Source organism: Eumetopias jubatus, unplaced genomic scaffold (assembly GCF_037043125.1).
Source record: "Eumetopias jubatus isolate StellerSeaLion01/CBP00866 unplaced genomic scaffold, mEumJub1_p1.0 scaffold_185, whole genome shotgun sequence".
NCBI classification, from domain to species: domain Eukaryota; kingdom Metazoa; phylum Chordata; class Mammalia; order Carnivora; family Otariidae; genus Eumetopias; species Eumetopias jubatus.
The window spans coordinates 19,103-40,858 of record NW_028274991.1 but is presented as its reverse complement, the minus strand read 5'-3'; the positions used below and the strand labels follow the sequence as shown (position 1 = coordinate 40,858).

At 38.3% G+C, this 21,756-nt stretch overlaps 1 long non-coding RNA gene across 1 annotated transcript; it reads right to left on the bottom strand.

Annotated features, from left to right (window-relative positions):
• Positions 1-928: 928 nt before the first annotated feature.
• On the bottom strand, positions 929-12,471 carry LOC148161424 (uncharacterized). The gene is made up of 4 exons (XR_015767563.1): positions 12,455-12,471; positions 10,439-10,528; positions 10,104-10,265; positions 929-1,233 (listed from the first exon to the last, which is right to left on the bottom strand). It is a non-coding gene; the product is annotated as an uncharacterized LOC148161424 (long non-coding RNA).
• Between the last annotated feature and the right edge of the window lie 9,285 nt (positions 12,472-21,756).

Here is a 21,756-nt window from a genome sequence, read left to right as displayed (position 1 = left end):
CATTTGAGTTTGCCTTTCAAGAGTCATTATGAAATGGGGCCATTTACATCAAAATCATAGTTCTGATTCTGGTTCTTCCTTTCAGCAAAATGAGGTAGCTTTACATTTAGAGGACTGTGGTAACACATGTAGCATTTGGTGTTTAGGTTTAGATTAATACAGGCTAATGCAATCTTGTAGTTCCAATAAAAGGGTTTTAACCCACTAATATAATAGCCTACATAAGTAACAAACATCAGAAATATAACTAGCGATTTTTGAGTTTAAAAAGTTATTTTAGGGAGGGAGGGGGCTGAGGGAGAGGGACAGGGAATCCAGGCAGACTCCGAGCTCAGCCCGGAGCCCGACCTGGGACTTGATCCCATGACCTGAGCCACCCGAGCTGAAACCAAGAGTCGGATGTTCAACCACCTGCACAACTCCGGTGCCCCAGCAATTTCTTTTTTAAGCTATATTTTACAAATCATTTATTGCTTCAAAAAGAGAATGGACACCAAAATGCTTTGCATTTAAAAACTTAACTAATTTGAGTCACTTTTATTTATTATTTTCCAAGTTTTGGCACCCAAACTTGGCAAACATCATGGAGATCTGTACAAACATGCATATACATATATACACTCACATATTTAAGTTTAAAGCCTCAGTTCCTCAAACCTTGTACTCAGGCTCCTGTTAAAAAGAGGGAAAGGGGTGAGAAGAATCAGGGAAAACATGAAAAAAATCCCAGTTGATAACTTCCTTATTGTTACGAATTAAAGCTGGCATTTTAAAGTAAAATCCATCACCTTACTAAAACTTCCACTAAGCTACAGCCTCGGATATTAAATAAACAGCCCCATACACACTTCAATGTGGTTTAATGACAAGATGGCTGAGGATCTGTTTTGTTATTTCAGGTAAAAGTTAATATTTCAGTGGTTAAAATTTCAGGTGTTAAAAACTAACTACAAGCAAGGTCATCATTATACTCTGAAGCTGAATTCTTCTACAGCCGCTTGTCTTTAAATTACTATGCAAATCCAAGACAGTAACATTCAGGCTTTATAATTAAAATACTAATGTTTGGTGACTAAAGAGTAAACATGATTAGTTTACTCTAGGTCGTTTGATTTTATTTTTCTCTGTAGGAGCTTTCCTCTTCTGTGATAATCCAGGCCCAGGTTCCTTATTATTCGGAAGAAATGAAATCGCTTCTGGCAGACAGTAATTTTCTACTTGAGGAGGGGATTCCTATAAAAGGGAAAAACACTGTTCATTTTTCCTTGACTGTGCTTTTGAACCAGAAAAAACTTGAGATTTGTCTTTTAAGGTATGCTACTTAGCACTTATCACATTTAGGGAACAGAACCTGTGTGACAAAATCTCACCTTTTATCAGAAAAATAGATTTATAGCTCAGGTGGAATGGGGCCAGCTCAGATCTTGATAATGGTTTCATTTGTAAAAAGGTATGGTTAAGAAGTGACACCTTATACTTAGTGTCGATTTTTAAAAATATTTAAACATGTGAGGTAGGTGTTTTTTTATTTTACAGATAAGATAAAAAAAGGTTAAATAACATATAACTAGCAGGAGTTAAAGCCAAAATTCATACATTGCCTCTAAAACCCTTAAAATTCTCTTCCTCACAACCATATTCCAACCCAAAACGACCTTTCCCTCATTAAAAGTGTGATAAAAATTTTCTAGCAAGATGGCAGACTGGAAAACATGAAAATGCATCACCATAAAATACTGAGTAAGTGCCTTTTGATTCAACTCTTCCCTGGATGACAACTTCCGACCCAAATATGTTAAAAGCAACTACCCCAAGACACTGGAGAGGAAATGAGATCAGGCAAATACCAAAGGGGTTGACACTGGGTAGGGAGTGAATTTCTCTTCATTTTTGTTTTTGTTGTAAGGAGAAGTCGGTATTATGAGGGCCAAGTCACAACAGAAAACATGTAGTAATGGCCTGAAACCACAGCCACTGGAAAATGAGGTGGGAAATCCCAGGAGGGAGCAGGGGAAGCCTCACACTCGGGTATGAAATCTGCCCAAATCTTTGCCCTCTCACCATGGATGCGCAGAGGCGGCTCAAGTAAGGCTAAAGCTTTGATCCCGCACTCACTGCAAGAGGTGCCTGGTAAGCAAACAGAATGGCATTCCCTAAGGAACGTAACAGAATCTAGTTTTTACAACTTAGACGCATGCAAATTACTCCACATCTGAAGAACATGACCCATTCTCAAGAAAAAACAATCAGAATCCAAAAACCCAATAAAGATCTAAAACTTATATGTATTGAAAATTACAAAATGTTCATGAAGGAAATCAAAGACGACTTAAATATGCTGTATTCATGGACTGAAAGACTGAACATAGTGAAGATGTCAATTCACTTAAATTGATCTGTAGGTTTAATGTGATTCCTATCAAAATCGTAGCAAGATGTTTTCATAGGCATATAGATAAGCTTATTTAAAAACTTAAAAGGTATAGGCCCTAGAAAAGCTAAAAGGATCTTGAAAAAGAAGAGTAAAGAGGAATCGCTACCTAATATCAGATATAAGAAGAAAGATGCTATTGCAGAGGGAAAGACCTAGATCAATAGACCCCCAACATATGCCAAACTGAATTTTGACCAAGGTGTAAAAGCAACTAAGTGGAGGACAGTTCTTTTACGGTGGAGCAATTGGACATTCTGAGTGACCTAAACTTCACACCTTCTGTGAAAACCTCACACCTCATGACATTTATGAAGCACACCAAAGGCATTCACTCTTGACTAGCCATTATGGAACTGCAAATTAAAACCACAATGAGAGATTACTACATACCAACTGAAATGGCTAAAAAAAAGTGACAAATGCCAATAAGGATACAGAAAAACGATCACTTATAACAGTGGTAGGAATGTAAAATATGACCACTCTGGAAACACACTTAGGAATTTATCCCAATGCAATGAAATCTTATTTCCACATAAAATATGTGCAAAAAAATGTTCATAGCAGCTTTAGTCATAATAGCCCCAAAGTAGAAACAACCCAGATGTCCTTCAATAGGCTAATGGTTAAGCTGTAGATCTCAAATGTTCAATAAAAAGTAATAAAATCACTGATACAAGCAACACCTGAATGATTCCGAAGGGAATCTTGCTAAAAAAAAAAAGCCGGGGCGCCTGGGTGGCTCAGTCGTTAAGTGTCTGCCTCCGGCTCAGGTCATGATCCTGGAGTCCCGGGATCGAATCCCACATCAGGCTCCCTGCTCAACGGGAGGCCTGCTTCTCTCTCTCCCACTCCCCCTGCTTGTGTTCCTGCTCTCTCTCTGTCAAATAAATAGATGAAATCTTAAAAAAAAAAAAAAGCCAATCCGAAAAGATTACACACTATATTGATTCCATTTAAGATTTAAAGACACTGACAACAGATTAGTGGTTGACAGGTGTAAGAGACCGCTGGGAGAAGAGAATGAAGGGAAGGAGGTGGGTGTAGTTAAAAAAAAAAAAGGCAAAATGAATGATTGCTGTAGCGATAGATTGTTCTGTATCTTGACTGTGGTGGCAGACACATGAAGCAGAAGTGGGGAAATTGGGGGCGCCTGGGTGGCTCAGTTGGTTAGGCGACTGCCTTCGGCTCAGGTCATGATCCCAGAGTCCTGGGATCGAGTCCCACATCGGGCTTCCTGCTCAGCAGGGAGTCTGCTTCTCCCTCTGACCCTCTTCCCCCTCGTGCTCTCTCTCATTCTCTCTCTCTCAAATAAATAAAATCTTAAAAAAAAGTGGGGAAATCGGAATAAGTTTGGATTGCATCAGGTCAATATCCTGGCTGTAATACTGTCTTATATTGTTGCAAGATATCATCCCCTGGGGGAAACTATTATTTCTTACAATTGCATGTAAAGCTACCGATTACCTCAAAATAAAAGCAGTCTTGCTCATGACCCCGATGTTGGAAATAGTAGACAATGATACCAAAGCAGCTCTTATCCTTGAAATGAGTGAAATGAAAAAGTAGAAAAATAGAAACCATAAAAAAGAGCTGATTCTAGATATAAAAAAATTTAATATCTAAATAAGAAAATCTCCTGTAAGAGCCTTTAGAATGAAAATAACAGGAAAAAAATCAGTGAAGTAATAAATAGGAATTAGTCAATCAGAAAACACAGAAAGTAAATATGGCCTGAAGGACCTGAGGGAGGGACCTGTGGGACAATATCAAAAGGTACGAGTGATTAAATTCCCATATAGACAGGAAAGAATGGAGAAGTAATTGTCAAAATTTCTCAAGTTTGGTGAAAGAGAGAAATTTACAGATTGAAGAAGCTCTGCAGAAAAAGCAGGATTAATATAAAGAAACTACACCTGGAAGTATCATAAATGGTGAAAATCAAAGATGAAACAGCCAGAAGAAAAAATGAGACACTGCACTGCATACAGGAGAAGAAATCAAATTACCACTGACTTCTCAGAAATAACGGAGGCCAGCAGAAAGTGGAGTCGTTAGTAAAAAACACTATCAACCCTAAATCCTATGCCCTACAAAAAGATCCTTCAGGCATAATGGTAAAATAGACACTCTCAAATAAAAGAAAACTAGAATTGGTCCCATCAGACTTATACTACAAATCAAAGTTTTGGGCTGAAGGAAAACTGATACCAGATAGGATAAATATAAGACTGTATTTTTCCTTTTAATTTCCTCAAAATACATAGGACCGTTTAAGCAAGTTTTGCTTTATGGCAGAACACTGTTCTGTGGAGCTGTAAGAGACAAGGGAAAATATACAAGTCTACAGAAAGTTTGCTGGCCCCTGCTTTACGTTGAAGGACCGGACACTAAATATTTCAGGCTGTGTGGGAGAGATGGTCTCTGTTGCAATTACTCAGCCCAGTGTTGCACTGCAAAAGCAGAAGAGAGAACATGTAAATGAGTGAATGGAGCTGTGTTCCAGTAAAACTTTGTAACACAGGCAGTGGAGAGGGTTTGGCCTGTGGGCTACAGTTTATTGGCCCCTGGTTTAAAGGATAGGGGAAGTAAAGGAACCTATATGAGTGTAAGATTTCTACATTCCATGTGAAGTGGCACAATATCATTTTAGCTAGACTATAAAAAGTTAAGTATATTATAATCCATAGAGCAAAACACACCCTGCCTCCAACAAAAAAGGCAAGAAAGAAAGAACACAGGAACAAAGACAAATTGAAAACTGCAAAAAAAAAAAAAAAACCCTAAATCCAATCATATCAATAATTACACGATGGACTAAACAGTCTAAAGAATAAAAAAAACCCAACGATACCCTTTTTAAAAGAAAGCCATTTCAAATATAAAGGAAAATTCCATTTACAATTGCATCAAGAATAAAATAGGGACAAATTTAATCAAGGAGATAAAAGACTTGTACATTGAAAACTAGACAACATTGGGGCGCCTCGGTGGCTCAGTCTTAAGCGTCTACCTTCGGCTCAGGTCCTGGGATTGAGCCTTGCATTGGGCTGCCTGCTCGGCGGGAAGCCTGCTTCTCCCTCTCCCACTCCCCCTGCTTGTGTTCCTGTTCTTGCTATTTCTCTCTCTGTCAAATAAATAAAATCTTAAAAAAAAGAAAACTAGGCAACACTGATGAAATAGAAGATGACACAAATAAATGGAAAGATATTCCATGCTCATGGACTGGAAAAATTAACACTATTAAAATGTCCACACTACCCAAAGCAACCCACAGATTCAATGCAATCCCTATCAAAATTTCAATGGCATTTTTTCTAGAAATAGAACTAACAATCCTAAAGTTTGTATGGAATCACAAAGACTCCAAATAGCCAAAGCAATCTTTTTTTTTTTTTAAGAGTTATTTATTTTTTGACAGAGAGACACAGCGAGAGAGGGAACACAAGCAGAGGGAGCGGGAAAGGGAGAAGCAGGCTTCCCGTGGAGCAGGGAGCCTGATGCGGGGCTCGATCCCAGGACCCTGGGATCATGACCTGAGCCGAAGGCAGACGCTTAATGACTGAGCCACTCAGGCGCCCCTAGCCAAAGCAATCTTGAGAAAGGAGAACAAAGCTGGAGGCATCATGCTCCCTGATTTTAAACTGTATTACAAAACTATGGTAACCAAACAGTATGGTACTACCACATACACAGACACACAGATCAAGAGAACAGAACAGAAAACCCTGAAATAAACCCAGGCATACTCGATCAATTACAAAGGAGCCAAGAACATACAAAAGGAAAAGGACAGTTTCTTCAATAAATGGTGTTGGAAAAACTAGACAGCTACATGCAAAAGACTGAAACAGGACCACTATCTTATACCATACACAAAAATAAACTCAAAATGGATTAAAGATTCGGATGAAAGACATGAAACTATAAAACTAAAAGAAAATATACGTCATGAGCTCTCTGACATTGGTCTTGGTAAAAATTTTTTGGATTTCACACCAAAATGAAAAGAAACACAAGCAAAAATTAACATGTGGGGAGACATCAAATTAAAAAGCTCATGCATAGTAAAGGACACCATCAGCAAAAGGAAAGGCAACCTAAGAAAGGGAGAAAATATTTGCAAATCATCTATCGGATAGGGGTTAATATCCCAAACCATGTGATTAAAAAATGGGCAGAGATCTGAATAGACATTTCCCCAAAGACACAGATGGTCAACAGGTATACGAAAAGGTGCTCAACGTCACTAATCATCAAAGAAACGCAAATCAAAATCATAACAAGATATTACCTAACACATGTTGGAATAGCTGTTATCAAAAAGACAAGTGTTGATGAGGATATGGAGAAACGAGAACTCTTGTGTACTTCTGGTGGGAATGTAAACTGATGCAGCCATTATTTTTTTTTCCTCAAAAAATTAAAAATATAACTACCTTAAGAGTACACTTAGTTCGATGAGCACTGAGCAATTGTTGAATCATTATATTGCACACCTGAAACTAATAACACTGTGTTAAATACAATCTTAAAAAAAGGAACTACCTTATGATTCAACAGTTCCAACCTCTATGTATTTATCCAAAAGAAATAAAAACATTAATTCAAAAAGATATCTGCTCTCCTATGTTCACTGCAGCATTATTTACCATAGCTAAGATATGAAAACCTGAGTGTCCACTGACAGATGGATAAAGAAAATTCACACACACACACACAATGGATTAATCAGCCATAAAAAAATATTTCAGCCAAGGAAACCCTGCCAACTGCAGCAACATGGATGGACCTTGATGGCATGATGCAAAGTGAAATAAGTCAGAAAAAGACAAATACTAGATGATTTCACTTACAAGTGGAACCTAATATAAAAAACGGGTGCCTGGGTGGCTCAGTCAGTTAAGCATCTGCCTTCGGCTCAGGTCATGATCCCAGGATCCTGGGATTGACTGCCGCATCGGGCTCCCTGCTCAGTAAGGAGCCTGCTTCTCCCTCTTGCACTCCCCCTGCTCGTGTGCTCTCTGTCAAATAAATAAATAAAATCTTAAAAAAATAAAAAAATAAAAAAAAACCCAAATGAGATAGATACAAAGAACTGACTGGGGGTTGCTAGATGCAGGGTGTGAGGGCTGGGGGAAATGGGTAAGGGTGAACAAGAGGTACAAACTTACAGTTATAAAATAAGCCCTGAGGATGTAATATACAACATGGTGACTGTAGTTGTTAATATTGTATGGTATATTTGAAAGTTGGAAGAGACTCAATCTTGGGAGTTCTTATCATAAGAAAGAAAATCTCATTATGTATGGTGATAATTTTGCATATATAGTCATGAATACATACAACTCTTATGCTGAACATCTGAAATTAATGTCATATGTCATTGTATCTCAAAAAAAAAAAAAAGGCCAGATTCTTCCTTCAGGCAGACTGGAAGATTCCTCTTTGGAGCAATTGAAACAATTCAAGAAGTATATGCAAGTATGAACCCAGACGACAGTCCCCAACAATTAGACCACAAAGACTATTGCATCCGGATCAAAACTGCCAAGACCCAACTGTGTGCTCAGTACTTCCAATCAGCTTAGACAAAGACCCAAACAAAGAGGAAAATGCAGTTTAGTGGATAGAGAATATACCGAAATAAGTTAAAAAAAAATCAATAAATCCTCTGAGATCCAGTAGAAGGTATTACATCTATGAAGCAAAAAAGATATTAAAAAATTAAAATGTAAATTCAAAAAACTTTTAAAAAGGTCCTGATTATTAAAAACATGATCGCAAAATGAAGAGCTGATAAAAGGAGAAGACTGAACTGAGGGAACCTCTCAAAAAGTGAAGATTATAAAAATAGTGGTGAAATAAGAAGATCCAATATACAAGTAGCAGAAGTACTAGAGAGAACAGAAAGTGGAGGGAAAAAAAATCATCATTGAAATAATTCAAGATTTCCCAGAACTGAAAGACACAAGTTACCAAACCAGAAGAGGCCTACCATGTGCAGTATAATAAAAAGAGACCCTCATGATAGCCTATCATTTTGAAATTTCAGAAAACTAGGGACAAAAAGAGCTTCCTACTAGATTAGTTACATATAACAGATTATGAATCAAAATGGCTTTAACTACTCAACAGCAACACTAGAAGCAAGGAGATAAGCAATCAAAAGTCTAAGGAGAAAATAGGTTCCAACCTAGAATTTGATGCCCATCTAAACGATAAAAGAAATGCAATCACAGAAAAAAAGAATTTTCACACAAAGAAAATCTCAGTTTATCTCCCATGTGCTTTCTCAAGAAGTTACTATAAGAACACCTTCAACCAGATGAGAGCAGATCAGGATGACATGGGATATAGAAACAGGAGATCCAACAGAGAAGAGAAAGGATGATGAATGGAGATCCTGGGATGACACCAGTTTGTAGAAGTAGACGGTGACCATCCAGATTGGAACAGTATGGCTAAGGACATGTTGAAGGCTTTCATCACCAAGATCCCTGCAGCCACTGCACCCAGCTTTTTAATTAATGCTCCCCCCCGCCCCCCCCTCAGCATTTAACCTGAGGTCAGAACACTGGGGTGGGCCTATCTCAAGAGCCTTACTTGTGCTTGGCTTATCTTGACCATGAACTTGAACATGAAGTCACTACTCTCCCTTCCCTAGTCTACTGCTTTGCCCCCACAGAAGTATTCTGTTTTATCTACTTCTGAGAGCTAGGTAGGAAATAATGAGCTCAGATGTAGAAATACAGAGCAGCCCACTCCCCCCACTGCATTCCTCCAGAAATCTAGTGTCTGACACACAATACAACCCTGAGAAAAGCAGGGAACAAAAAAACTTGAGTTTTTAAAAAAAGTGATTTAGGTGTTTCTAGGAGTTAGTATTGGCTTACCAATTCCAATCAGTACATCCCACCGCTTTATGACAAAGGTTTTATTGTTTATGTTTTAGCCATTCTTTCTATATATCCTGAGCAACTCCCAAACACAAACAGTAAAAATTACACAGCAGGCTAAGTTTTGGCTTCCCCTTATTTCTATACCATTATGTTTGAAATCCTTTGGAGTGAGACATTTATTATCATGTATCCTACCTTGCTGATTCCTGATGGCATTTTAGGTGTTCTGGCATCAGAAAGATTTTTCTTTGCTCATTCAAATCAAAACTTAGGCTATTTGTGAACAGCAATATTCCAACATTATAGAGGGCACTTTTAAAACTTTTAGAGGTACTTAGATTTTTTTTAATTTTTTTTTAAGATTTTATTTATTTGAGAGAGAGAAGGAGATAAAGAGAGAGAGAGCATGAGACGGGGGAGGGTCAGAGGGAGAAGCAGACTCCCTGCTGAGCAGGGAGCCCGATGTGGGACTCGATCCCGGGACTCCAGGATCATGACCTGAGCCGAAGGCAGTCACTTAACCATCTGAGCCACCCAGGCGCCCAGAGGTACTTAGATTTTTATACCTGCTTCATTTAACTCCAAGCTAAATGTTTACATATGTACTCATTATTATAGAAAGTAGAATGAAACTGAATGAAATGAAAGCGAACTGGAGCCAAACATGCTATTAATAAACAAGCCAAGGGTTTTGCTGTGTGGTCACATCCCTATATATATAAGCCTATCTCTGGTGATGAGGAGATCAAGGACAAAATCTTACAAACCTGCATCAGATAATCAGCAATGTACTCTGTTTTCAAGCAGTACACATTTTGGGTGGCAGCTTCTGCTATATTAACCCCTGAGTCATCTGGTTTCAGTTTATTGAAGTCAGAAAAGAGATGTGTGGCTTCTTTAAATAAAGGTACAGAATGACCAGGTAGTACCTAAAGAAAAAATAAGAAATAAGAAGCTATCAGTTTCCCAGAGTAGTTCAACTGTATCATCTGTACTTAAGGATTGTCATCTCACCAAGTACCGAAAATTAAGAACTGATCATAGCAACCTTGTTTGAAAAATAATTTGTGTAAAAAATTCTGTAAATTGACTGAATACAAACCTTTGCTCCTCCTGACTGAAGAAGGCGTTTGAATCCTGCTTCTCGGGATTGGTCAACATATAAGATAACTTTCCACCCACTAAATGCCCCCTACAAATGAAAATATAATCAGTGTTGAAATTATTTGGGAAATAAATGCAAATAATACATTATTTTATCTGTAAATTTAGTTTTATGTCAACAAATAATCTTATAACCTTTACCAAGTGCCACAGTGGTAATTGTCTCTGGTCAGAATATTCTGAAAACACACAACCATGGTGTTTGGCACACAGTAGGTCATCAATAAATACTTGAAGAATGAAGGAAAATGTTTTAATGAATAACATGAAAACAAAGCAACTTGACTTTTGTTTAGCCTTTTCTTGTATTTTTTCTTATAATTAATCCAGGGTAGAACTTAATGCACAACTTCTCAAATTAGATGAAGCCCTCCTTATATTTCTCTTGAAAATGTTTGTGAATTAGAAATATAAAACATTTCACTAGGGAATAACAACAAAAGCCAGTGGAATTACTCTAAAAGAAGGGAATTAAGGCTAACAAGGGCTTGGACACAGGAGAGAACTCAGAATACATCGCACAAGATTATTTAAAACTTGGGTTTCTAACCTTTATGTGAGCCATGGACCCCTTTGACAGTCCAGTGAAACCTATGGATCTGTTCTCTAAATAATTCTTTTAAAGAAACAGCTTTATTGAAATGTAATTTCTGTGCTATATTAATAATGTTTTAAAATACTGGTTTTAACATAAAGTGTAAAGGATTACAAAAAAACCCATTTTATTAAAAATAAAATATTTACAAATTTGTGACAGATGTGCTTCTATATTAATGAATTAAATAAATAGTGGTGGCTGGATAGATTATTATAATTTTGAAGTATAAAGACAGATGGTAGCTACACTTGTGGTGAGCATAATGAATTGTTGTCAAATCTGTTACATACCTGAAACTAATGTAACACTGTGCATCAACTATATTTCAATGAAAAAAAATTGAACATAAGCAGTATCTCAAGATACTTGGAATTATAATGCAAAGCAAAGATATCTTATTTCTGTTGGGGTAAAATCACAAGTACTATTAATAGTGCTGTGATTTTTACCTAGACTTCTATAATAAAAGGAAATGTTTTCAATTGGAGGTTAGTAAAAATAAGGATGTATTCCCTGCCCCATCCAAAGTGTATAAACAGCCTTCCTGAATGTGATCTACAACTCCTTTGGGAGAGTCTGTGGATCCCATGTTAAGAACCCTTGAAGGTAGATGCTGAAGAGTCTTTGGAAGAAATACAGTATGGGTCACATTTTACACATATATTTAAATTATTTTTATGTCTTTTTACTTTAAAAAAAAAAAAGACTTATGGGAGTGCCTGGGTGGCTCAGTCGTTAGGCATCTGCCTTCGGCTCAGCTCATGATCTCAGTGTCCTGGGATCGAGCCCCGCATTGGGCTCCCTGCTCAGCGGGGAGTCTGCTTCTCCCTCCCACTCCCCCTGCTTGTGTTCCCTCTCTGGCTGTGTCTCTCTCTGTCAAATAAACAAAATCTTAAAAAAATAATAATAATAAAAGATTTATGTATTTAAGAGACAGTATGTGCACTAGTGTGCACATGCACAGTGGGGAGAGAGGCAGAGGAAGAGGGAGAGAATCTCCAGCAAACTCCAGGCTGAGCGAGGAGTCCGATGGCAGGGCTTGATCTCATCACCCTAAGATCATGACCTGAGTTAAAATCAAGAATTGGATGCCTAACTGCCTGAGCCACCCAGGCACCCCATTTACACATATATTTTTAATAGAGCCATCAACATTATATATATCTTCCTTGTAATCATAATTAAAATTAGGAATTAACATTAAGCCCAATTTAGAATGCCCAAACTAAGTATATCAACAAAGCATAAAAGACAAGTAGAATTATTATTTTGTTAATAAGCATATTCTCTTAAAATTAAAATCTGTAATAGTCATGACACTGAATGCCGTTCATATCACCATATATATGTTAATACCTCAACGATGCCTGATTCTTGTCTTTGCTGGAGTTTTTTCCTCCATCTCATTGCTGCAAGTGCTAGTCTTCATTGCTGAACATTGATTCCAGTCAAAACATCGAGTATGGAACTACTTCCCCATTCATAGTCTTCTTCCTAGACAATTAGTAGAATAAACTTTGGATCTGGTCCTACAATATGTCCTCAAGGAGTCCACGATCATTTAAGAGTTAAAAGCTATACATTCAGTTGTTATAAATACAGAGCACTAAATAAGCATCAGTTTATGAACATAGAGGAAAGAAATGTACATTAATTTGGCTTCATAGGAGGGTCAAGTATATCTGGCTTTTAATTAGAAATCAGAAAAATACTGCATACGTTTCTAAGAAATACAGGTAACTACACCTTAGTAATTGGTAATATATAGATTATTGGGCTTCATCCATTTTAAGATGAACTTCACAGAAGGACATGTTCTCAGTGGAGGTATGTGTTAACACCTTGATTACCTGTCCAAAGAAATCATATCCCTAAGGGATCTTGATTGAAAACTTCAAAAACTACATGATAGATATTACTGTGATGGTTAGTTAGGGACCAAAATATTTCAGACAATATTTAAAAAAAAATGTTCTTTTTTAAAAAGATTTTGTCAGAGGGAGAGCGAGCTGAGTGTGAGCATGAGCAGGGGGGAGGGGCTGAGGGAGAAGCACGCTCCCCACCGAACAAGGAGCCAATGCGGGACTTGATCCCGGTACCCTGCGATCATGACCTGAACCAAAGGCAGATGCTTAACTGACTGAGCCACCCACACGTCCCCAAACAATTTAATATTTAATGGGCTGGCAGTAAGGATAAAAAGTTTACAATGAAGTAATCCTGAAGTTTTCTAATGTTATTCCAAAGAGGGGGAAAAAAAAGCCCAGATTAAAATTAAATAAAACTCATATAACTGAGAATCTGGGTCTGTGATCTCTAAATTTTTTTGCTCTGTTAATCTGGACCTTGTAAAATTGGTATAATCTAATTGGTCATATTTGGTTATTTCAATTATATGAATGGTTAGTGTAGATACTAGAATCAATTAGGACAATTACTTTTAACGAAAAATGATTCTTCATGTTAGTTTGAATACATACCAGCACGAAGTGTCCAGCAGTCCGGCATGCTTCCACGTAGGAGCGATGAAGCACCCATTTCCCAGCTGCCACTGAGGCTAAATACTTCTCGTTTCGAAGTGGATGTCCCACAACAATGTGTGTACAATTGGGATCAAAGCACTGTTTCTCTATTACTAATCCACCTAAAGTAGAGAAAAATTGATACGTGATTGGAATTCTTAACTTCTTCCTAGGAAAGACATGTCAACTCTGCATAGAAATTATTTATAAATAAAATGCACCAAATAAACTGAAAAACCTTGACTGACAATTATTTTACTTCACATACATTTTTTAAAATATTTTTTTACTAACATAATAAAATAAAATAAGAAATATGTATTTTTTAAAGATGATTTGACAGCGAGCACAAGCAGGGGGAGCGGCAGGCAGAGGGAGAGGGAGAAGCAGGACCCTGGGATCATGACCTGGGCCAAAGTCAGCCACTTAACCCCTATATTTTTACTTTATTTTTATTAAATATTTTATTTGTCAGAGGTAGGTAGAGACAGAGAGCACAAGCGCGGGGGGGGGCGGCAGCAGAGGGAGAAGCAGACTCCCCGCTGAGCAGGGAGCCCGATGCAGGACTCGATCCCAGGCCCCTGGGATCATTATGTGAGCCAAAGGCAGATGCCCAACCAACTGAGCCACCCAGGCATGCCCCCCATAATTTTTTTTTAAAGATTTTAATTATTTATTTGAGAGAGAGAGAGAAACAGCATGAGAGGGGAGAAGGTCAGGGGGAGAAGCAGGCTCCCTGCTGAGCTGGGAGCCTGATGTGGGACTTGATCCCAGGACCCCGGGATCATGACCTGAGCCGAAGGCAGACGCTTAACCAGCTGAGCCACCCAGGTGCCCCCCCCCCATATTTTTAATGAAAATTTAAAATAGAAAAATAGTAAAATGAAATCCAACATACTGATTCTTAAATTATCAAAATTTTGCCATCCTTATTTCAGTATACCCCCTTTGGGCTTAACTATTTTAAAGTAAGTTCCAGGGCGCCTGGGTGGCTCGGTTGTTGGGCATCTGCCTTCGGTTCAGGTCATGATCTCAAGGTCCTGGGATCGAGCCCCATAATCAGGCTCTCTGCTCTGCAGGAAGCCTGTTTCTCCCTCTCCCTCTCCCACTCCCCCTGCTTGTGTTCCTTCTCTCACTGTCTCTCTGGCAAATAAATAAATAAAATCTTAAAAAAAAAGAGTTCTAGACATCCTGTGACTCTACCCCTATCCATTCAGTATGCATCTCTAAAATACATGGTAATTTTCTTATACAGCCCTAATGCTATTATCAGATCTAAATTAATTAACAAAAATTCTTTCCTATTTCAATACTAAATCCTTATGCAAACTTTCCTGTTTGTCTGCACTTGGTTTGTTACAATTAAGATATAAAAACAGAATATAAATAGATGCCATTTACTACTGTTAGTATATTTCTTAAGTCTCAACTACTTTTGCAATTTCCAAGCATTGAAAATGGGTAATCAAGGAGATGGAAGTCAAAAAGGGGCTCCTACAGACTAAAAGCAGAGGAAAATTTTTTGAGTGGAAATAAGGTCAGCAGCCCAACGCAGAAGCTTAGAAGGAAAACACACACGCTAGGGAAATAGAGATGAAGCAGCGGGTGGAAGCTGAACCCTCTTCTCAGATACAGCTGTACGATGCCTGACTTTGAGGAAAGAAGGCATAAACTTATGTAAAGCATGGCTTTTATTGATTGATTTTTGATTTATACTTTAGAAGTTAACCTGATTATGGGTTAGAAAGAGTTGTATTAAAGACTTTGTAAGAATTCAATGAAACATTTGAACTCTATTCATGCTCTACAGATGACTAAGAGAGGCAACTGTTTGAGCACATAGTATACACCAGAGACTGTTGGAAGTGCTCCGGATTAACTCATTTAATCCTCACAACTCTATGAAGGTAGATTACTAGTATTATCTGTAATCTACCCATGATGACACAAGTACAGAGTAACTCACCCAGGATCGGAGTGACAAAAGAACAAGAAGGTGAAAATTCCCTATTAGATCCCTAGGATCTAATTCTATTTAACAGATTTATTCTGTAATCCAGACAACATAATAGACTATTTATGTGAATCAGTTGGCCACAGTTGCTTCATTTATAAAATGAAGGGTCTCTTTGCATTTTACTATCAAAAACTTTCTATTCAGACTCAGTTCCAGCACAGTCTGTCCTCATCTGCCTCTCTTCTGTCTTCTGCTAGTTGATATTACTCTTGTCCAGAGTTTACAGAGATGGAACAAAATATAGGAGACAGACACATGAAGCAGCTTCTTCTGTTCTGAAAGCTCTAGGTAAAGTTGAACAATTTTGATTTCTAACTCTAACTTATTGGGTGACCAGGAAACAGTGTTCCACATTGAGTCCAGTTTCCAAGAAACACAGCTTCTCAACTGTATGACTGTATTTGACAGAAATCTTTAAAAAAAAAAATCATGGCTTTCCACATTCTTAAAAGGACAGCACTAAGTTACATTTAATCTTTTCTTGACTCAGGGCCGTCATTAAAAATAACCGTTATTTAAGTTTTCCTCTATATGAAGCTGTCAGACTGAGTTCTCTTCCTATACTTTCCCTAACTCTATAGAGCTACTTTGTCCAATACAGTAGCCACTAGCCACATGTGACTATCAGACACCTGAAACACAGCCAGACCAAATTGAGATGTGCTAGAAGTGCAAAATATACCCGAGATTTCAAAAACTTAGTAAGGAAAAAAAAAAAGGGTAAAATCTCATTGATATTTTATATTAATTACATGTTGAATATAACACTTTGTGTATAGGTTAAATAAAATATATGCTTTATTAATTTCACTCGATTTTTTTCCTTTTTAAAATGTGGCTACTACTAAGTTTAAAATTTAACATGTGGCTTTTGCTATCTTTCTACTGGACGGTACTGCTTAGAGCACCAGGTTACCTGTCTAGTATGCTGCTTCCAGAATGATGTCAGGTGGAGAGTCTGATAATAATGGAATAAGAATGTTACATAAGGAGGAGCTCCTCTCTGGGTATTACTGTGCCTTCAACTTTACAAAAATGTAGTTTTATTTTAAGTCTATAATTTCAATGATTTCATCAGTGAACAAAAGCCCAAGGCAGCACAAGAGATTCTTAAATCATTTTAATGGTTGGTTTCAATTTAAATCTTTAAATGTTTAAATCCTATGACCCAGTGACTTTAGATTTAGACCTATATAAAGTCAAAGTTCTAATGCTGAGTCAATACATACTGCCTAAGACAAGTTACCCATCTTTTAAGTAGGCTTCACACCCAAACTCATGAACCCAAGATCAAGAATCGCGTGTTCTACCACCTGAGCCAGCCAGGTGCCCCACCCATCTTTTTTCTCTCAATTTGTACATCTTACAAATGATATCAACTACACTGACTTCCAAGGAAGGTTACATTTTTTTTTTCATTTTTTATTGTTATGTTAATCACCATATATTACATAATTTGTTTTGGTGTACTGTTCCATGATTCATTGTTTGTTCATAACACCCAGTGCTCCATGCAGAACGTGCCCTCCTCAATACCCATCACCAGGCTAACCCATCCCCCCACCCTCCTCCCCTCCAGAAACCTCAGTTTGTTTTTCAGAGTCCGTCATCTCTCCTGGTTCGTCTCCCCCTCTGACTTACTCCCCTTCATTCTTCCTCTCCTGCCATCTTCTTCTTTTTCTTTTTTCTTAACATATGTTGCGTTATTTGTTTCAGAAGTACAGATCTGTGATTCAACAGTCTTACACAACTCACAGCGCTCACCGTAGCACATATCTTCCCCAATGTCCATCACCCAGCCACCCCATCCCTCCCACCCCCGACCACTCCAGCAACCCTCAGTTTGTTCCTGAGATTAAGAATTCCTCATATCAGTGAGGTCATATGATACATGTCTTTCTCTGATTGGCTTATTTCACTCAGCATAACACCCTCCAGTTCCATCCACGTCGTTGCAAATGGCAAGATCTCATTCCTTTTGATGGCTGCATAATATTCCATTGTGTATATATACCACTTCTTCTTTAGCCATTCATCTGTCGATGGACATCTTGGCTCTTTCCACAGTTTGGCTATTGTGGACATTGCTGCTATAAACATTGGGGTGCACGTACCCCTTCGGGTCCCTACATTTGTATCTTTGGGGTAAATACCCAGTAGTGCGATTGTTGGATCGAACGGTAGCTCTAATTTCAACTGTTTGAGGAACCTCCATACTGTTTTCCAGAGGGGTTGCACCAGCTTGCATTCCCACCAACAGTGTAGGAGGGTTCCCCTTTCTCCACATCCCCGCCAACATCTGTCGTTCCCTGACTTGTTAATTTTAGCCATTCTGACGGGTGTGAGGTGGTATCTCATTGAGGTTTTGATTTGGATTTCCCTGATGCCGAGCGATGTGGAGCACTTTTTCATGTGCCTGTTGGCCATTTGGATGTCTTCTTTGGAAAAATGTCTGTTCATGTCTTCTGCCCATTTCTTGATTGGATTATTTGTTCTTTGGTTGTTGAGTTTGATAAGTTCTTTATAGATTTTGGACACTAGCCCTTTATCTGATATGTCATTTGCAAATATTTTCTCCCATTCTGTCGGTTGTCTTTTGGTTTTGTGGACTGTTTCTTTTGCTGTGCAAAAGCTTTTTATCTTGATGAAATCCCAATAGTTCATTTTTGCCCTGGCTTCCTGTGCCTTTGGTGATGTTTCTAGGAAGAAGTTGCTGCGGCTGAGGTCGAAGAGGTTGTTACCTGTGTTCTCCTTTAGGATTTGGATGGACTCCTGTCTCACGATTAGGTCTTTCAACCATTTGGAGTCTATTTTTGTGTGTGGTGTAAGGAAATGATCCAGTTTCATTCTTCTGCATGTGGCTGTCCAATTTTCCCAACACCATTTGTTGAAGAGACTGTCTTTTTTCCACTGGACATTCTTTCCTGCTTTGTCAAAGATAAGTTGACCATAGAGTTGAGGGTCCATTTCTGGGCTCTCGATTCTGTTCCATTGATCTATGTGTCTGTTTTTGTGCCAGTACCATACTGTCTTGATGATGACAGCTTTGTAATAGAGCTGGAAGTCCGGAATTGTGATGCCGCCAGCTTTGCTTTTCTTTTTCAAGATTCCTCTGGCTATTCGGGGTCTCTTCTGGTTCCATACAAATTTTAGGATTATTTGTTCCATTTCTTTGAAAAAAATGGATGGTATTTTGATGGGGATTGCATTGAATGTGTAGATTGCTCTAGGTAGCATTGACATCTTCACAATGTTGGTTCTTCCAATCCATGAGCATGGAACGTTTTTCCATTTCTTTGTGTCTTCTTCAATTTCTTTCATGAGTATTTTATAGTTTTCTGAGTACAGATCCTTTGCCTCTTTGGTTAAACTTATTCCTAGGTATCTTATGCTTTTGGGTGCAATTGTGAATGGGATCGACTCCTTGATTTGTCTCTCTTCTGTCTTGTTGTTGGTGTATAGGAATGCCACTGATTTCTGTGCATTGATTTTATAGCCTGCTACGTGACTGAATTCCTGTGTGAGTTCTAGCAGTTTTGGGGTGGAGTCTTTTGGGTTTTCCACATACAGTATCATATCATCTGCAAAGAGTGAGAGTTTGACTTCCTCTTTGCCGATTTGGATGCCTTTGATTTCTTTTTGTTGTCTGATTGCTGTGGCTAGGACTTCTAATACTATGTTGAATAGCAGTGGTGAGAGTGGACATCCCTGCCGCGTTCCTGACCTTAGGGGAAAAGCTCTCAGCTTTTCCCCATTGAGAATGATATTCGCTGTAGGTTTTTCGTAGATGGCTTTTATGATATTGAGGTATGTACCCTCTATCCCTATACTTTGAAGAGTTTTGATCAAGAAAGGATGCTGTACTTTGTCAAATGCTTTTTCTGCATCTATTGAGAGAATCATATGATTCTTGTTCTTTCTTTTGTTAATGTATTGTATCACGTTGATTGATTTGCGGATGTTGAACCAGCCTTGCAGCCCAGGGATAAATCCCACTTGGTCGTGGTGAATAATCCTTTTAATGTACTGTTGGATCCTATTGGCTAGTATTTTGGTGAGAATTTTTGCATCCATGTTCATCAAGGATATTGGTCTGTAATTCTCCTTTTTGATGGGATCTTTGTCTGGTTTTGGGATCAAGGTAATGGTGGCCTCATAAAATGAGTTTGGCAGTTTTCCTTCCATTTCTATTTTTTGGAACAGTTTCAGGAGAATAGGTATTAAGTCTTCTTTAAATGTCTGATAGAATTCCCCTGGGAAGCCATCTGGCCCTGGGCTTTTGTTTCTTGGGAGATTTTTGATGACTGCTTCAATTTCCTTAGTGGTTATAGGTCTATTCAGGTTTTCTATTTCTTCCTGGTTCAGTTTTGGTAGTTGATACATCTCTAGGAATGCACCCATTTCTTCCAGGTTATCTAATTTGCTGGCATAGAGTTGCTCATAATGTGTTCTTATAATTGTTTTTATTTCTTTGGTGTTGGTTGTGATCTCTCCTCTTTCATTCATGATTTTGTTGATTTGGGACATTTCTCTTTTCTTTTTGATCAGTCTGGCCAGGGGTTTATCAATCTTGTTAATTCTTTCAAAGAACCAGCTCCTAGTTTCGTTGATCTGTTCTACTGTTCTTTTGGTTTCTATTTCATTGATTTCTGCTGTGATCTTTATTATTTCTCTTCTCCTGCTGGGTTTAGGCTTTATTTGCTGTTCTTTCCCCAGCTCCTTTAGGTGTAGGGTTAGATTGTGTATTTGAGACCTTTCTTGTTTCTTGAGAAAGGCTTGTATTGCTATATACTTTCCTCTCAGGACTGCCTTTGCTGTATCCCAAAGATTTTGGACAGTTGTGTTTTCATTTTCATTGGTTTCCATGAATTTTTTAAATTCTTCTTTAATTTCCTGGTTGACCCATTCATTCTTTAGTAGGATGCTCTTTAGCCTCCATGTATTTGAGTTCTTTCCGACTTTCCTCTTGTGATTGAGTTCTAGTTTCAAAGCCCTGTGGTCTGAAAACATGCAGGGAATGATCCCAATCTTTTGGTACCAGTTGAGACCTGATTTGTGACCTAGGATGTGATCAATTCTGGAGAATGTTCCATGGGCACTAGGGAAGAATGTGTATTCCGTTGCTTTGGGATGGAATGTTCTGAATATGTCTGTGAAGTCCATTTGGTCCAGTGTGTCATTGAAAGTCTTTATTTCCTTGTTGATCTTTTGCTTAGAGGATCTGTCCATTTCAGTCAGGGGGGTGTTAAAGTCCCCCACTATTATTGTATTGTTGTCAATGTGTTTCTTTGCTTTTGTTATTAATTGCCTTATATAATTGGCTGCTCCCACGTTCGGGGCATAGATATTTACGATTGTTAGGTCTTCTTGTTGGATAGACCCTTTAAGTAGGATATAGTGTCCTTCCTCATCTCTTATTACAGTCTTTGTTTTAAAATCTAGTTTGTCTGATATAAGGATTGCCACCCCAGCTTTCTTTTGGTGTCCATTAGCATGGTAAATGGTTTTCCACCCCCTCACTTTCAATCTGGGGGTGTCTTTGGGTCTAAAATGAGTCTCTTGCAGACAGCATATGGATGGGTCTTGTTTTTTAATCCAATCTGAGAGCCTGTGTCTTTTGATTGGGGCATTGAGCCCATTTACATTCAGGGTAACTATTGAAAGGTATGAATTCAGTGCCATTGTATTGCCTGTAGGGTGACTGTTACTGTATGTTGTCTGTGTTCCTCTCTGATCTTTGCTGCTTTTAGGCTCTCTCTTTGCTTAGAGGACCCCTTTCAATATTTCTTGGAGGGCTGGTTTCGTGTTTGCAAATTCCTTTAGTTTTTGTTTGTTCTGGAAGCTTTTTATCTCTCCTTCTGTTTTCAATGACAGCCTAGCTGGATATAGTATTCTTGGCTGCATATTTTTCTCGTTTAGTGCTCTGAAGATATCTTGCCAGTCCTTTCTGGCCTGCCACGTCTCTGTGGATAGGTCTGTTGCCAATCTAATATTTTTACCCTTGTAGGTTACATATCTCTTCTCCCGAGCTGCTTTCAGGATTTTCTCTTTGTCTGTGAGACTCGTAAGTTTTACTATTAGATGTCGGGGTGTTGACCTATTTTTATTGATTTTGAGAG